Source organism: Pongo abelii, chromosome 17 (assembly GCF_028885655.2).
Source record: "Pongo abelii isolate AG06213 chromosome 17, NHGRI_mPonAbe1-v2.0_pri, whole genome shotgun sequence".
Taxonomy (NCBI): domain Eukaryota; kingdom Metazoa; phylum Chordata; class Mammalia; order Primates; family Hominidae; genus Pongo; species Pongo abelii.
The window spans coordinates 10,167,703-10,183,336 of record NC_072002.2 but is presented as its reverse complement, the minus strand read 5'-3'; the positions used below and the strand labels follow the sequence as shown (position 1 = coordinate 10,183,336).

Here is a 15,634-nt window from a genome sequence, read left to right as displayed (position 1 = left end):
GAATGGTTCAACTCTGTGAGATGACTGCACACACCACACAGAAGTGTCTCAGAAAGCTTCTGTCTAGTTTTCATGTGAAGATATTTCCTTTTTCACCATAGGCCTCAAAGTGTTCACAAATATCCCTTTGCATATTCTTCAAAAAGACTGTTTCCAAAATGCTCAATCAATAGAAAGTTTCAACTCTGTGAGATGAATTCACACATCACAAAGCAGTTTCTCAGAAACCTTTCTAGTTTTTATGTGAAGATATTTCCTTTTTCATCATAGGTTTCAAAGTGCTCACAAATATCCCTTTGCAGATTCTACAAAAAGACTGTTACCAAACTGCTTAATCAAAAGAATGGTTCAACTCTGAGATGAATGCACACATCACAAAAAAGTTTCTCAGAAAGCTTCTTTCTAGTTTTTATGTGAAGATATTTCCTTTTTCACCATTGGCCTCCAAGTGCTCACAAATATCCCTTTGCGGATTCTACAAAAATACTGTCTCCAAACTGCTCAATCAAAAGAATCATTCAACTCTGTGAGATGAATGCACATATAACCAGGAAGTTTCTCAGAAACTTCTGTCAACTTGTTATGCGATGATATTTCCTTTTACACCATAGGCCTCAAACTACTCACAAATATCCCTTTGCAGATACTACAAGAACATAGTTTCCAATCTGCTCAATGAAAAGAAACATTTATCTCTGTGAGATGAATGCACACGTCACAAAGCAGTTTCTCATAAACCTTCTTTCTAGTTTTTATGTGAAGATATTTCCTTTTTCAACATAGGCCTCAAAGCGCTCACAAATATCCCTCTGCAGATTCTACAAGAACACCATTTCCAAGCTTTTCAATCAAAGGAATGGTTTAACTCTGTGAGATGAATTCATACGTCAAAAAGTATGTGAAGATATTTCCTTTTTCACCATAGACCTCAAAGCGCTCACAAATATCACTTTGCAGATTGTACAAGAACAGAGTTTCCAGACTGATCAAAGGAATGAAACGTTTAACTCTGTGAGATGAATGCAGACATCACAAAGCAGATTCTCAGAAGCCTTCTTTATAGTTTTTATGTGAAGGTATTTCCTTTTCCACCATAGGCTTCAAAGCGCTCACAAATATCCCTTTGCAGGTTCTACAACAACAGAATTTCCAAACTGCACATAATTAGTTGTTAGGACCAACATGAGCATTTAGACACACTGCTTGTGGTGCTACACACATGTATTATCCACACTGAAATTAGGAATTCAACTGAAGTTGATGTAAAGCCGAAAATGTGAATATTTGGGGGACCTTGGAGATGATCTAGCTCACTTTATTTTGTAGAAAAGAAAACAGATTCAGGAAAGGGCATGCATTGCCTAAGGTGATTCAGCACTTTGGCACAGAAACAAAACACACTTAAGGTGATTCATCAGGTTAGGAGCAGAAATGCAATACAATCTCTGTTCTTTTGCTTCTCAGATCCAGAATTTTTTCATAGTACTGAACTACTTATGTTTCTGATTCCTTATTTTTTCTTTTTAAATTTTGCCAGTATTGTCTTGTGAAGATCCTATTCTTTACCCTAAATATTTAAATTCGTTACCACTATTGTCTCTTCATAAGTAAAATTACTAGTTGTTATCATAAATGATTATTCAATCATTTTTCATTTTTTGGGGTTCCAGTACAAAGTTAGTAACAAATAAACACTGTCGGCCTTGGCAATCCAAGAGGAGCTCAAGTCCTCCAGGACACGTCAGGAAAAGGCTAAATGACAGCTGTGCTGTGAGTGGACAAAATACAGCTCTCATACAGATTATTGAGTATTTGATGTTCTTCAACAATTTCATTAATCTTCAGTTTTTTTCCTCTTTGAAGTGAAAGTCTGCTATGACGTTCAAGTTTCTTTTGAAATAATTATAGATTCACAGGAAGTTGCAAAATGTACTGGGATGTCTTAGGTATTCTTCACTAATTCCAGTGGTGACATCTCGCATAGCCATAGAGCATTATCAAAACCGGGAAACTGACATAGGTACAATTCAGAAAGCTTACTCAGATCGCAACCATTTTGTATGCCTTCGATTGTGTGTGTGTGTATGTGTGTGCATGTGTTCTGTGCATTTTTATGTGGTGTAGATCTCTGTAACTACCACTTCCGTAGTCAAGATACAGAAGAGTAGCCTCACCACCAGGCTCCAACTTACGATATTTCCTGACACCCTGACACGTTTTCCTCCACCCCTTCCCCTTGGCAACCCCATAGTCTGTTCTCCATCTTTACAACTTTATTTCAATAATTTATATAAATGTAATTGTACAAAATAGTATTTTTAAAGGGAAAAAAACAAGTCACAGATAGTTTTGTTAGCACTGTAAAATAGTCTTCAACATTCATTTGTTTTATGTTCTTTTTGTCTCATAAAAATTGTGCTTTGTTCCTTCCCATACTTTCTGATACCAGGATAGGAAATCAATGCCAAACAAAACATTTCCATTCATTTTTTTTCACAGCTTGGTTTTCACTGTTGTTGCCTAACATTCATTGTTCCATTTACTCTTTCTCTCTGTTTTCCATCACATAAAAGTAACTTTGTGTTACTTTTTATCTCTTCTAAGAAAACTTTGTAATGAGTCTTTAATGTGAATCCCAGACCACCCTTGTTTTGATTTTGTGTTACGGGTGTTCTTTTGTGTGATCATTCTCATGGACACTTCTTGTGAAGCTAGGCTTTTCCAGTGGTTTGTCATAATGGAAACAGATATTTAACAAACCAAACACAAAATGACCTTGCTCCAGGAATGCATCATTTCTGAGAAAACACTACCTCTTCCAACTAGAGAAGATTGTGAATATTACTCATATTATCCCTTACTCCCTTTATTAAAACTGTATTTTTTTACACATTTGTATAACTCAGGTAATGAAATGTGAAACTAAGTGATTGCCTACCAATTACAATTGATGTTAACAATGCTACTGAGAGGCCACCCCTACAGTGGCTGTGCCATGTCTAGGGACTTGCTAGCTTTGCTAAGTTACATAGGATTGCCTACGTACTTAATGGAGGTGGGGGATGGGTCCGAGGATGCTGCAGCGCCACCCCACAATGACATGGAAGCTCCAGGTGGGGCCCCAGGCACCGCACAGCCGAGAGCCAGAGGCGGGCGTGCGGTGGCAGATGAAACCGCAGCATCCAGTGGGTCAACGCCAGGGGCAAACGAACCCTGGGACCACAGCCACGAGCGCTGCCAGATGGGCCACGTGGTGGGCTTCAGGCCCTGGGCACACTGTGACGTGAGCCGGGCGGTTGGGGGGCAGGCAGGCGGATGAGAAGGATGGTGCCTTGGAGGGGTATTGTGGAGGAGGGGTGCTGGAGTGGCGATCGGCTGGTCACCGGGTCGCCACCAGGGGCGGGTGGCAAACCGCACCAACTGGGACGCGCTGCCCCACCCTCTGCCCGGTGGACCCTTCCTACTTGCTTTCCTCCCCACCCAACAAGCCCCCACCACCATTGATGACGCACAACAATGACGATGGCATGGGACCTTCCACCCCACCAGGACCAAAGAACCCCACACCACGAGCTGTGTGAGGCATGAGGGAGCCTCCGAGGGAGGAACCCGGACCATGGTGGTGGCCACGGGAACTCGGCCCCAGACGGCTGTCTTCCCTCTTTGTTTTCACCTTTGGCAGTGCTGCCTTCTTTCTCTTCCTCACAGCCGGGAGACTCCCTTCCCCACGATACCCAACGCGTGACTACACAGGGCCTGCGGGAGAGGGGGAAGGGGCGGGTATAGCAGAAGAGGAGGGCGGACGTCACTGGTCTGCACTTGGGGGGATGGAGGGCCCCGGAGGGCCCTGCCAAGGGACCCCAAGCCATGCACCCCAAAGAGCCCAGAGGGACCCCCGGGGGCTATTGATTGGCATCTGATGCTCAGCCAGGCATAGCCCTGGGAGGAACTGAGGCCGCAAGTGCATTTGAAGTGTCCATGATCAATGTGTCCTGCAATTCACATTAATTCTCACAGCTAGCTGCATTCTTCATCAAAGCATGAGCCGAGTGATCCACCGCTAAAAGTCATACAAGGTCGATTTTCACGAGGGTGCTCCCAACAACGGGAGGCCCTCCTGGCACAGCACATCCTCCAGAGGGGTTACCTCAGGCTGGCCAGTCAGACAGCAACGGGACCAGACTCCAGAGTGGGGTTGGAAGGTTTCACAACACAGGGAGGCAGTGTCGACCACGGGGCAGGGGGCAAACGCTGACACCACCCCACGGGCGGCCGAGGAATCCTGCCCCCATGGCGCCGGGCACACACCACACACGCGGCACACATGCGACAGCATGACAGCCACTGAGTAAAGCCCCCACCGGCATCAGTGGCAACACGCAAGTGAGGCGCGGTCCCAGCCGGCTGGGGGTACGGAGTCGGCGGGGGAGGCAAGGGAGGGGTGGGCCTCTCCCGAAAGGACTCCCCGTGGGCTCACAGCACCCAACCCGTGGGCGGACGGGTGACCCCTCAAGTAGTCCTTAAACCTCCGCGCCACAACGTGGCAGGTACATGGATTGTGGGGGCGGACGAGGAGGAGGGGACAGGCATCTGGCCCCCTATCCTTGAGACATCCTAGTGGGAAGGCTGGAGAGAGCCAGTGGGCCAGGCCGCGCCCGGTGGCATGGTGTTGCAGAGGCAACGATGGCGGCAGTGGCAGCGATGGGAACCCAGCTGGCCCCGACTGGAGCAGGCGGGATTGTGCCGAGCCGGCAGGACAGGGCGGGATGACGGCCCCAGCGGGGAGGGCATCGAGAATCCCACCCTGCCCTGATGCCAAGAACCACCCCCTCACCCGCCAACACACACGTGGGGGCCATGGCAGGGGATGGCTCCCCGCTGCTCACCAGGCCGGCGAGATATCCAGCCCACCCCATGACACGCACACACGGTTTTGTCCCCACATGCGTGTCTCTCTCTACCCCCTCTCTCCCTCCCGAGTTCTCCGGCTCTCCGGGCAGGTGGGGCAGTGCAACAAAAAAAGGGCACAATCCCGCCCACGCATGCGCCTCACAGAGAACACAGTCAGACAAGGAGGAAGGATGCGGTGGGGCCTCCACAGCTTCACTCTTCTCCGTTAATGATCCTTCTGCAGGTTCACCTATGGAAACTTTGATACGACTTTTACTTCCTCTAGATAGTCAATTTCTACTGTCTTCTCAGCACTCCACCATGGCAGTGGGCTGACCCAGTGGGACCTATCCAAAGGCCTCACTACACCATCCAAACAGTATTAGCGACTGGCAGTGTGTACAAAGGGCATGGACTTCACGCAAGCCTATGACCCCCACTTACTGGGAATTCCTCATTCATGGGGAATAATTGCAATCCCCAATCCCCATCACCAATGGGATTGAACAGGTTACCCGCATCTGCCACGTAGGGTAGGCACAGGCTGAGCCAGTCATTGTAGCACGCGTGCAGCCCCGGACATCTAAGGGCATCACAGACCTGTTATTGCTCAATCTCGGGTGGTTGAATGCCACTTGTCCCTCTAAGAAGTTGGGGGACGCCAACTGCTCAGGGGTCGCGTAATTAGTTAGCATGCCAGAGTCTCATTCATTATCACAATTAAGGAGACAAATCAGTCCACCAACTAAGGCCATGAACCACCACCCACGGAATCTAGAAAGAGCTATCAATCTGTCAATCCTGTCCATGTCCCAGCAGGGTGAGTTCTCCCATGTTGAGTCAAATTAAGCCACAGGCTCCACTCCTGGTGGTGCCCTTCCACCAATTCCTTTAAGTTTCAGCTTTGCAACCATACTCCCTGCTGAAATCCAAAAACCCAAAGACTTTGGTTTCTTGGAAACTGCCCAGCGGGTCATGGAAATAACCCCGCCGCATCACCAGTTGGCATCATTTATGGTCGGAACTACGACGGTATCTGATCATCTTCAAACTTCTTACTTTCGTTCTTGATTAATAAAAACATTCTTGGCAAATGCTTTCACTCTGGTCCGAACTGTGCTGGTCCAATAATTTCACCTCTAGCAGTGCAATACAAATGCCCCTGGCCGTCCCACTTAATCATGGACTCAGTTCCGAAAACCAACAAAATAGAACTGCTGTCCTATTCCATCATGCCTAGCTGTGGTATCCAGGTGGCTTGGGCCTGCTCCAAACACTCTAATTTTTTCAAAGTAAGCACTTCGGGCTGTGGGACACTCAGCTAAGAGCATCGATGGGGCACTGAGAGGCAAGAGGTGGGGACGGTTTGTGGCTCGCCCTCCCGCCCGCTCCCAAGATCCAACTATGAGCTTTTTAACTGCAGCAACTTTAATATACGCTATTGGAGCTGGAATTACCGTGGCTGCTGGCACCAGACTTGCCCTCCAATGGATCCTCATTAAAGGATTTATAGTGGACTCATTCCAATTTCAGGGCCGCGAAAGTGTCCTGTATTGTTATTTTTCATCACTACCACCCCGGGTTGAGAGTGGGTAATTTTCACGCCTGCTGCCTTCCTTGAATGTGGTAGCTGTTTCTCAGGCTCCCTCTCCAGAATTGGACCCTGATTCCCCATCACCCGTGGTCACCATGGTAGACACAGCGACTACCATCGAAAGTTGATAGGGCAGACGTTCGAATGTGTCATCGCTGTCACTGGGGGCATGCGATTGGCCTGAGGTTATCTAGATTCACCAAAGCCAGCGGCACCCGACCCCTTGGCTGGGGACAGAGAGGGCCTGACCGGGTTGGTTTTGATCTGATAAATGCGTGCATCTTCCCTGCAAATGGGGTCAGTGCCCTTCGGCATGTATTAGCTCTAGAATTACCAGTTTTCCAAGCAGGAGAGGAGCAAGCGACCTAAATAACCATAACTGATTTAATGAGCCATTCGCAGTTTCACTGTACCGGCCCTGCGTACTTAGACATGTATGACTTAATCTTTGAGACAAGCATATGGTTATGGTAGGATCAATCATGTAGGTAGAAAGCGGCCTCCAGGCCTCACGAGGATGAGCCTGGCATCCCAGTCACGACGATGGGTGTGGCAGGGCCGGCAACCCGGCGTGTGGGAGGGAGGGAGCAGTGCGGGGCAGTAGTGGGGGGGTGCTGGGGTGGCAAACTGGACATCCCATCCAACTACACGACACAACACCTCCCGATGGGCTCACCACTCCTGACCCTTCACACCCACGTGTGAGGAGGCAGACCACCTGACCCATGCGCGGCAGCCATGTGGGACCGGTGGCCACTCACACGCGGCGGGTGCGGGGCAGCCCCGACGTTTGGGCAGCGAACGAGAAGCGGACTGTGTTGCCTGGGGTCTCACTGCCAGCGGCCTCCAAGCACGAAAGCAGCCCCGTCCGATACCTGCAGCAGCCAACTTGCCTTCGGCGGGCCCACGGCTCCCCCACCACCACCGCCATCATGGCCAGCCCCCAGAACCCTCTTCCTCACATGCGCTGCAGCCTGGCCCCAAACCCTCCCGGCACCCACCAGGCCCACACGGTGTGCCGCCGAACTGGTCCCGAAGGCGTACGCCCGGGGACACGGACAACAGGCCAACCAGTGGCCGGCAGCGGTGCCCCACAAGGCGGTGCCGGGTTTTGTCCTAGACGTGGCCACCACAGCCTAAGCCGGTGAGCCAATAGGGGAGAGAGGATCCGCGGTCGGGGTTGGGGGCACAAACAGGTAAGTCCAGGGACCGCAAGGGCAAGGTAACCCAGGAGCCCGCAGAGGGGCAGCTTGGGGAGAAACCTCAGGCACAGCCAGGCCACCAGGAAAACTTGGCCACGTAATCCCACCACTACAGACACGAGGGAGGTCCCGCAGCACCCTGCCTAGGATGCCGGACGGCCCTTGGCACCCACTGAGACCTGCCTCATGAGCCCAGAGTCCCACCATCAGGACCCCGAAATGACCTCCACCACAAACCCAACGCCAGTGCCACGTTGCTCGTTTCTCGTCCATCCTCCGACCCAGTCAAGCTCCGGGATACCGGAGCACTCCCCCCACTTGGGATGCTTCCCAGGGCTAGGCGGCCAAACCCCGTGCCATGCAAATGCGGTCGTCAGCACCGGTCGCTGCTCCGCAGGGGAGTGGGTGGAGATCCGGCTCACAGCGGAGCGGGTCACGCGCCGGACGGAACGCCAGGCACAGCCGCAACTCGTGCAGCCTCCCAACCACTAGGATGCTGGCCTGGCCCAGCAGGATCATCCCCCGACTCGGAAGAGGGAGGCACGGGCCACACAGTAAGTGACCATCCGCCCTCAGTCTCCCCTGCGGAGGCTGGTGGAACCCTCGCTCTCCACCCCCCACCCCGTCTAGGTGGAAGTGACCTCAGGTGATCCACCCGCCTTGGCCTCCCAACGTGCTGGGATGACAGATGTGAGCCACTGTGCCTGGCCTTAACCATGTATTTTTAAGTTGAGGAGCTTATCAGGGAAATACAAGAAGTAGGGACGCCGCACGTGACAGAAAGAAAAGTTTGAGAATACTTCTTCCATCCAAGTGGGGACCAGGCCTCAACCTCCTGAAATCATACACTGAGTGGTGAAGCCTAGCGAGGCCCATCTGTCTATATTCCTCTCAGCCTCTCTAAGCAGGCACTTCTCACTTTTGTGGAAGGGTCAGGGCCGTCCCTGGCATGGGGGAGTCTGACAGAATGACAGAGAAAGAGAGAGACATAGAAAGACAGAGATGGACTGGGAGAGACAGAGAGAAACAGACAGAAAGAGAGAGAGACAGAGAAACAGAGAGACAGGGAGGGAGAGAGACAGAGAGAGAGACAAACAGAGACAGAGAGAAACAGACAGAAAGAGACAGAGACAGAGAAATAGAGAAACAGACAGATACAAAGAGACAGACAGAGAGAGACAGAGAGAAAAAGAAAGAGAGAGAGACAGAGAGAGACAGACAGGCAGAGAAAGAGAGTAAGACAGAAGACAGACACAGTGAGAGAGACAGGAAGAGAGAGAGAGACTGAGACAGAGAGAAAGAAAGAGAGAGACAGAAAGAGAAAGAGACAGAGATGGAAAGAGAAACAGAAAGAGAGAGAGGTGGAGATAGAGAAAGAGAGAGAAACAGACAGATAGGGAGGGAGAGAGACAGAGAGACAGAAAGACAGACAGACAGAGAAAGACAGAGACAGAGAGAAACAGACAGAAAGAGAGAGAGACGGAGAGAGAAAGACAGACAGGCAGAGAAAGTGAGTAAGACAGAAGACAGACACAGTGAGAGAGACAGTCAGAGGGAGAGAGAGACAGAGACAGAGAGAAAGAAAGAGAGAAACAGACAGAGAAAGAGACAGACAGAGATGGACAGAGAGAAACAGCAAGAGAGAGAGACAGACAGAGAGAGTGAGAGAGAGAGAGAGAAACAGACAGGGAGGGAGAGAGACAGACAGAGAGAGAGAGAGAGAGAGAGGCAGAGAAAGAGAGTAAGACAAAAGATAGGCACAGAGAGAGAGAGAGAGAAAGAGAGAGAGAAAGAAAGAGACAGGCCTGGTGCGGTGACTCACTCCTGTCATCCCAGCACTTTGGGAGGCCAAGGCAGGCGGATAATGAGGTCAGGAGATCGAGACCATTCTGGCTAACACTGTGAAATCCCGTCTCTACTAAAAATACAAAAAATTAGCTGGGCATGGTGGTGGGCGCCTATAATCCCAGCTACTCCAGAGGCTGAGGCAGGAGAATGGCGTGAACCTGGGAGGTGGAGCTTGCAGTGAGCCGAGATGGCGCCACTGCACTCCAGCCTGGGCGACACAGTGAGACTCCGTCTGAAAAAAAAAAAAAAAAGAAAGAGAGACAGACAGAGGAAGAGACAGAAAAAGACAGACAGAGAGAAACAGACAGGAAGAGAGAGAGACAGAGAGAAACAGAAAGGCAGGGAGAGAGAGAGAGAGACAGGCAGAAAAATAGAGTAAGACAGGAGACAGGCAGACAGAGACAGACAGAGGCAGAGAGAAAGAGAGAGACAGACAGAGATGGAGAGAGAGAGACAGAGAGAAACAGACAGAAAGAGAGAGAGACAGAGAGAGTGACAGAGAGAGACAGAAAGGGAGGGAGAGAGACAGATGGGTAGAGAAAGAGAGTAAGACAAATGATAGGCACAGAGAGAGAGACAGAGAGAGTGAGAGAGACAGAAAGAGAGACTCAGAAAAAGAAAGAGAGAGACAGACAGAGAGACAGACAGAGAAAAACAGAGACAGACAAAGAGAGACAGAGAGACAGACACAGAGAGAGAAACAGACAGAAAGAGAGAGAGACAGGCAGAGAAAGAGAGTAGACAGAAGACAGACACAGTGAGACAGGCAGAGAGAGAGAGACAGAGACAGAGAGAAAGAAAGAGACAGACAGAAAGAGAGAGAAAGAGACAGATAGAGAAAGACAGAGATGGACAGAGAGAGTCAGAGAGAAACAGACAGAAAAAGAGAAGGTCCTAGCCCAGTAGTGACACAATGACTTTTCTTTCATTTTCTCTGTCTTTTCTGGTTTTCTTTTCTTTTCCTCTTTTCTCTTCTTTCTTTCTTTCTTTCTTTCTTTCTTTCTTTCTTTCTTTCTTTCTTTCTTTCTTTCTTTCTTTCTTTCTTTCTTTCTTTCTTTCTTTCTTTCTGTCTTTCTGTCTTTCTTTCTTTCTTTCTATTTATTTATTTAGAGACTGCGTCTCACTCTGTCGCCCAGGCTGTAGTGCAGTGGCACCATCCCGGGTCACTGCAACCTCCGCCTGGAAGGTTCAAGCGATTCTCCTGCCTCAACCTCCCGAGTAGATGGGATTACAGGTGCCTGCCCCTCCACGCCTAAGTTTCATATTTTCAGTAGAGACAGGGTTTCACCATGTTGGCTAGGCTGGTCTTGAACTCCTGACCTCGTGACCCACCCACCTCGGCCTCCCAAAGTGCTGGGAGGACAGACGTGAGCCACTGCATTCGGTGTACAGTGACATTTCTTAGAAATCACTCATGGGAACACACACTTATAGGTGATGTGTAGAGATTTTATTTATTTGTTTATTTTTTGCACAGGAAGGTAGGGGGATGGAGTTTCGCTCTTGCTGCCCAGACTAGAGTGCAATGGCATAGGGGACTCAAGGAGTCAAACTGTGACACAGAGGACATGTCATTCTGATCGTAAGGGCCGCAGTGAAAATTGGCAGGGCCCGCACTTTGAAAGGCTGAAATCCCGGCGGCTCAGGCCTGTCGTCCCATCACTTTGGGAGGCCCAGGAAGGCAGATCACTTGAGGTCAGGAGTTCAATACCAACGTGGCCAACATGGAGAATCCCCGTCTCTACTAAAAATAGAAAAATTAGCCAGTTGTGGTGGTGCACGCCTGTAATCCCAGCTACCGAAGAAGAATCACCGGAACCCAGGAAGCAGAGGTTTCAGTGATCTGAGAGAGTGCCACTGCACCACATCCTGGGTGACAGAGCGAGAGAGACTCAGTCCAAAAGAAAGAAAAGAAAAAAAAGAACGACCCAAATACTACATTGTCAATGAATGTTCCCCCAAAATGCCGGAAACCCCCTGACTCAGGTCAAGGAGGAGGTGTTTCGTTTCACTTCTCTCTCTCTTTCCCTCTCTCCCTCTCTTTCTCCCTCTCTCTCTCTTTCTTCCCTAACTTTCATTTCTTCTTCAAGCATACATGTGCAAGATTGTTACATAGGTAAACTTCTGATGGAGGTGTTCAGTGTGCAGATGATTTCATAACCTGGATACTCAGCGCAGTACTCGACAGTTTTCATGTTTTGTTTTGTTTTGGTTTCTCCTGAAGCTGTCCCTCCTTCCATCCCTCCTCCCTCAAGTAGGTTCCCACGTATCTCGTCCCTCTCATTCTGCCCACGCAGAACTCTCATCTATAAGTTCCCACTTATGGATGAGAACACGCGGTATTTAGCTGATTGTTGCTTTCATCTTCGGTGGTGGCGGTGAAAGAGGCATGACACTAAATCGACCCTTAGGATGCTCTCCTCCAGCTCCACCCCACACCCCCTTGTCACACACACCCTCATTCCTGCACCCCTTCCTCAAACGCAGGAAAGGAAGAAAGACAGAAATTAAAGTAAGAGGTCAGTCTCCAAGGCGGTGGAGTCAGGGGATCTCAAAGGGTGAGCAAGTGATGGGGGTCGGGGGATGCCTTGGCTGAGCTTGTAACAATAGGGGACCGAGTTTCCAGACCACCACACCCCCTAATCCTCAGCTGTAGCCAGCCTCTGGGTGGGGTTGCTCTTGTAAAAGCTTCTGAATGGAGAGAAGCCCAAGGCAATGGACGGCATCAGCTCCAACTCCAGGAAGCGAAAAGGGCTTTGTGCATTTGAATGGGGCTTTGGAAGGCGGTGCTGCGGCTTCCAAAGCGATGTTCCTTGCCTTGCCTCGCCTTGACCAGAGTGAGACTCCATCTCAAATTCAATCAATCAATAATAAAAAAATTCATCAATGAAAGAAAGAAAGAATCAGTACAGCGGTCGTAGTCGTGAATCATTCCCCGGTGTCCAGGCGCAGTGGCTCACGCTTGCCATCCCAGCACTTTGGGAGGCTGGGGAGGGCGGATCACCTGAGGTCAGGAGTTCGAGACCAGCCTGAGCAACATGGAGAAGCCCCGTCTCTACTAACAATACAAAATCAGCCAGACGTGGTGGTGCATGCCTGCAATCCCAGCTACTCGGGAGGCTGATGCAGGAGAATCGCTTGAACCCGGGAGGGAGAGGTTGCTGTGAGCCAAGATCACGCCATTGCACTCCAATCTGGTCAACAAGAGAGAAACTCTGTCTCGGAAAAATAAATGAATAATTAAAAATGATCCGGGCACAGTGGTGCATGCCTGTGGTTCCTGGTACTCTACTCTGGAGGCTGAGGTGGAAGGATCACTTGAGTCCAGGAGCGTCCAAGCTGCAGTGAGTGAGTTAAGATGGCAGCACTGCCAGAGTGACAGAGTGAGACGCTGTCTCTAAATCAGTCAATCAATCAATCAGATCACTGGAAGGCGCTATCTGTGTCTTACTTTCAAGGGTGTCTCTTTAGGAGAATCAGGCATGGTACCTCATGCCAGTAATCCCACAAATTTGGGAGAATGATGCAGGAGGAAAGAAGGAAGGGAGGAAGGGAGGAAGGGAGGAAAGAAGAAAGGCAGGAAGGCAGTCAGGCAGGAAAGAAAGAAAGAAGGAAAGAAAGAGAAAGAAAGAGAAAGAAAGAAAGAAGGAAAGAAACAAAGGGAGGGAGAAGAAGAGAGAAGAAAAAAGAAGAAAAGAGTAGGAAAGAAAAGAAAAGAAAGAAAACGGGGAAGGGCATATCTCCTTGACTGGTGACTGCCCAAGATACAGCTGACTGAAGCCTCGATCTGTAGGGCCTCAAGTGATCTTCTCCTTATCTCAGCCTCCCAAGTAGCTGCGACTACAGGCAGGTATCAGCATGCACAACTCATCTTATAATAATATTATGATTATTATTGAGACAGACTCTCGGTCTGTCTCAATAATTGCCATGGCACGATATCAGCTCATTGCAACCTCGGCCTCCCTGTTTCAAGCAACTGGCCCGCCTCAGTCTCCTGAGGAGTTATGATTGTAAGCCTATACCACCAGGCTTGGCAAATTGTTCTATTTTTCATAGAGATGGGGTTTCGCCATGTTGGCCAGCCTGGTCTTGAACTCCTGGCCTCAAGTGATCCACCCTCCTTGGCCTCCCAAAGTGCTGGAATGACAGGCGTGAGCCACTGTGCCCGTCCCAGATAATCTTTTTAATAAACTAGAGAAGGAGTTTCATCAGCCGCCGGGTGGAGGGTAGGGTGGGTTTTACTCAGACTGCATACTATGAAAAGGGTAAATTAGTGTGGTTTGTGAACTAGATGTGGAAATTGTGTGTGTGTGTGTGTGTGTGTGTGTGTGAGAGAGAGAGAGAGAGACCAATCCCACCATGAGGACCCGGAAATGGTGTTTGATTTGGGTCCTTGTCTAGTCACCTCTCTGTCTGTAGATGACTGAGGATTCCACAAATGAAGGTCAGCAGTATCTATTGAGCTCTTTCTCCCTCTCATGGGTCTCATCTGTGTGGTGGAGAAAGGGAAGAAAAGAGGTTCTGATGGGAAGTTGTCTTCATGCCTGAGGAAGTTGAAGGCAGGCTGATGGGAAGGAGGGCATCCTATGTGACATTTCCATACCTGCGCACCCTTTACAATGCTGGGGCTGCCAATCCACCCTGTATGTCAACTCACCCCCAAGAACAGCACGGTCCGGGATGGTCCAGTCTCATCCCATCAGGCCCAACTGGGGCACCTGGTGGAAGTCTTTGCTGGAGGATTCGAAAGCAGAGTCAACATGGTTCCTTTAGGGTCCCCGGGCAAAGGCCAGCCAGGGGAGGGTGGCAGGACGTGAAGGGGGGTGGGGCATCAGCCTCAGAGCTCCCTGGAAGTTGGCAGGCAGCCGGTGTGGGACGCTGAGCCAGAGATGTCTGGCAAGATATAGATCTGGAAGCCATGTCAGTCCTCTCCCATACCTCTCCCATGGAAAATCCCATGGCGTTGGTGGCAGCCTTGGCTGGGGGAGAAGCGGGGACAAGGGGGAGAGGGAAGGAGGCCCTAGGGAGGATTTAGCAACAAAAACCCACCTAACCCAGCTCCCTCCCTCCTATCATGTCCAAGGTACATCCTGGAAGGCAGCAAGAGAAATGTTCACTCGGTGCTTTTTGTCTTTCTCTTTATTTTTTCATCTTTTCAATTTTACAAGAGATGCTCATTTCAACAACCAGATGGTGGCTGTGACGGGAGAAGTGTCAAGGCCAGGAGTTTGAGACCAGCCCGAGCAACTGAGCAACACGAGAAGGAGAACCCAGCTGAAAAAAATGGAAAAACGAAGGAGGAGGAGGAAAGAAAAGAAAAGAAAAGAGAAAAGCAATCACCAAGAAAGTTAAATTTCTCCAATGGTGCAGGCACAAAAAAGAGCAATTTCACATCTTTTCCCACAACATGGATAGAGCTGGAAGCAAGTATGTACCCAGTGAACTGCCTTCTACTTACAAGTGGGAGGTAAACAGTAGGTATGCACACGGTCATCAAGATGGAAATAACAGACACTCCAAAAGGGAGGAGGAAGGTAAGAGGGGGACAAGGGATGAATAAATCACCCCACAGAGACAACGTTCGCCATGTGGGTATTGGATACACTGGAGGTCCACTTCTACATCTGGAGGCAGTAGTATGTCGATCTAACTAACAAGCACGTACACCCCCTGAGTCTGTAAAATACCAAAACAAGGATGACAGCACCAGCAGCAGCGGCAGCAACAACAACGACAACAACAACAACAGAACAGAAGCTGGAACACAAAACCACCACCACCACCACCACAATCACCAGTTGGGGGTTAGAGGAGGGTGGCCATGCTCGAGGCCCTCAGGCTTAGTCCCCTCGGGTTTAAAAAAGAAAACAGCAGACTCATTCCTGTCTATAGGCAGGAAAAATTCAATCAAAGTTCTTGGTTGCTAGAAAGGGAAGTGGAATAAGGAGAAGGGCTTATTGATCTTCTTGTGATCTATCAAGACCATACATGTAGGAAAAAATTAAATACGGGCAGCAACACTTTCTACACTGTTCAAAAGCTTTGGAGATCAGGCGCACCACACTCGATGGGGCTTGTGTCACTAGAAAGAAAAGAC

The 15,634-nt window shown here is 49.6% G+C and overlaps 1 non-coding gene and 1 pseudogene across 1 annotated transcript; one reads left to right on the top strand and one right to left on the bottom strand.

Moving 5' to 3' along the window:
• Positions 1 to 3,917: 3,917 nt before the first annotated feature.
• On the bottom strand, positions 3,918 to 4,069 carry LOC129053560 (5.8S ribosomal RNA). The gene has a single exon (XR_010137690.1). It is a non-coding gene; the product is annotated as a 5.8S ribosomal RNA (ribosomal RNA).
• A 2,958-nt stretch (positions 4,070 to 7,027) lies between these two features.
• LOC134760320 (nascent polypeptide-associated complex subunit alpha, muscle-specific form-like) lies at positions 7,028 to 8,336 on the top strand (annotated as a pseudogene).
• The last annotated feature ends 7,298 nt before the right edge of the window (positions 8,337 to 15,634 follow it).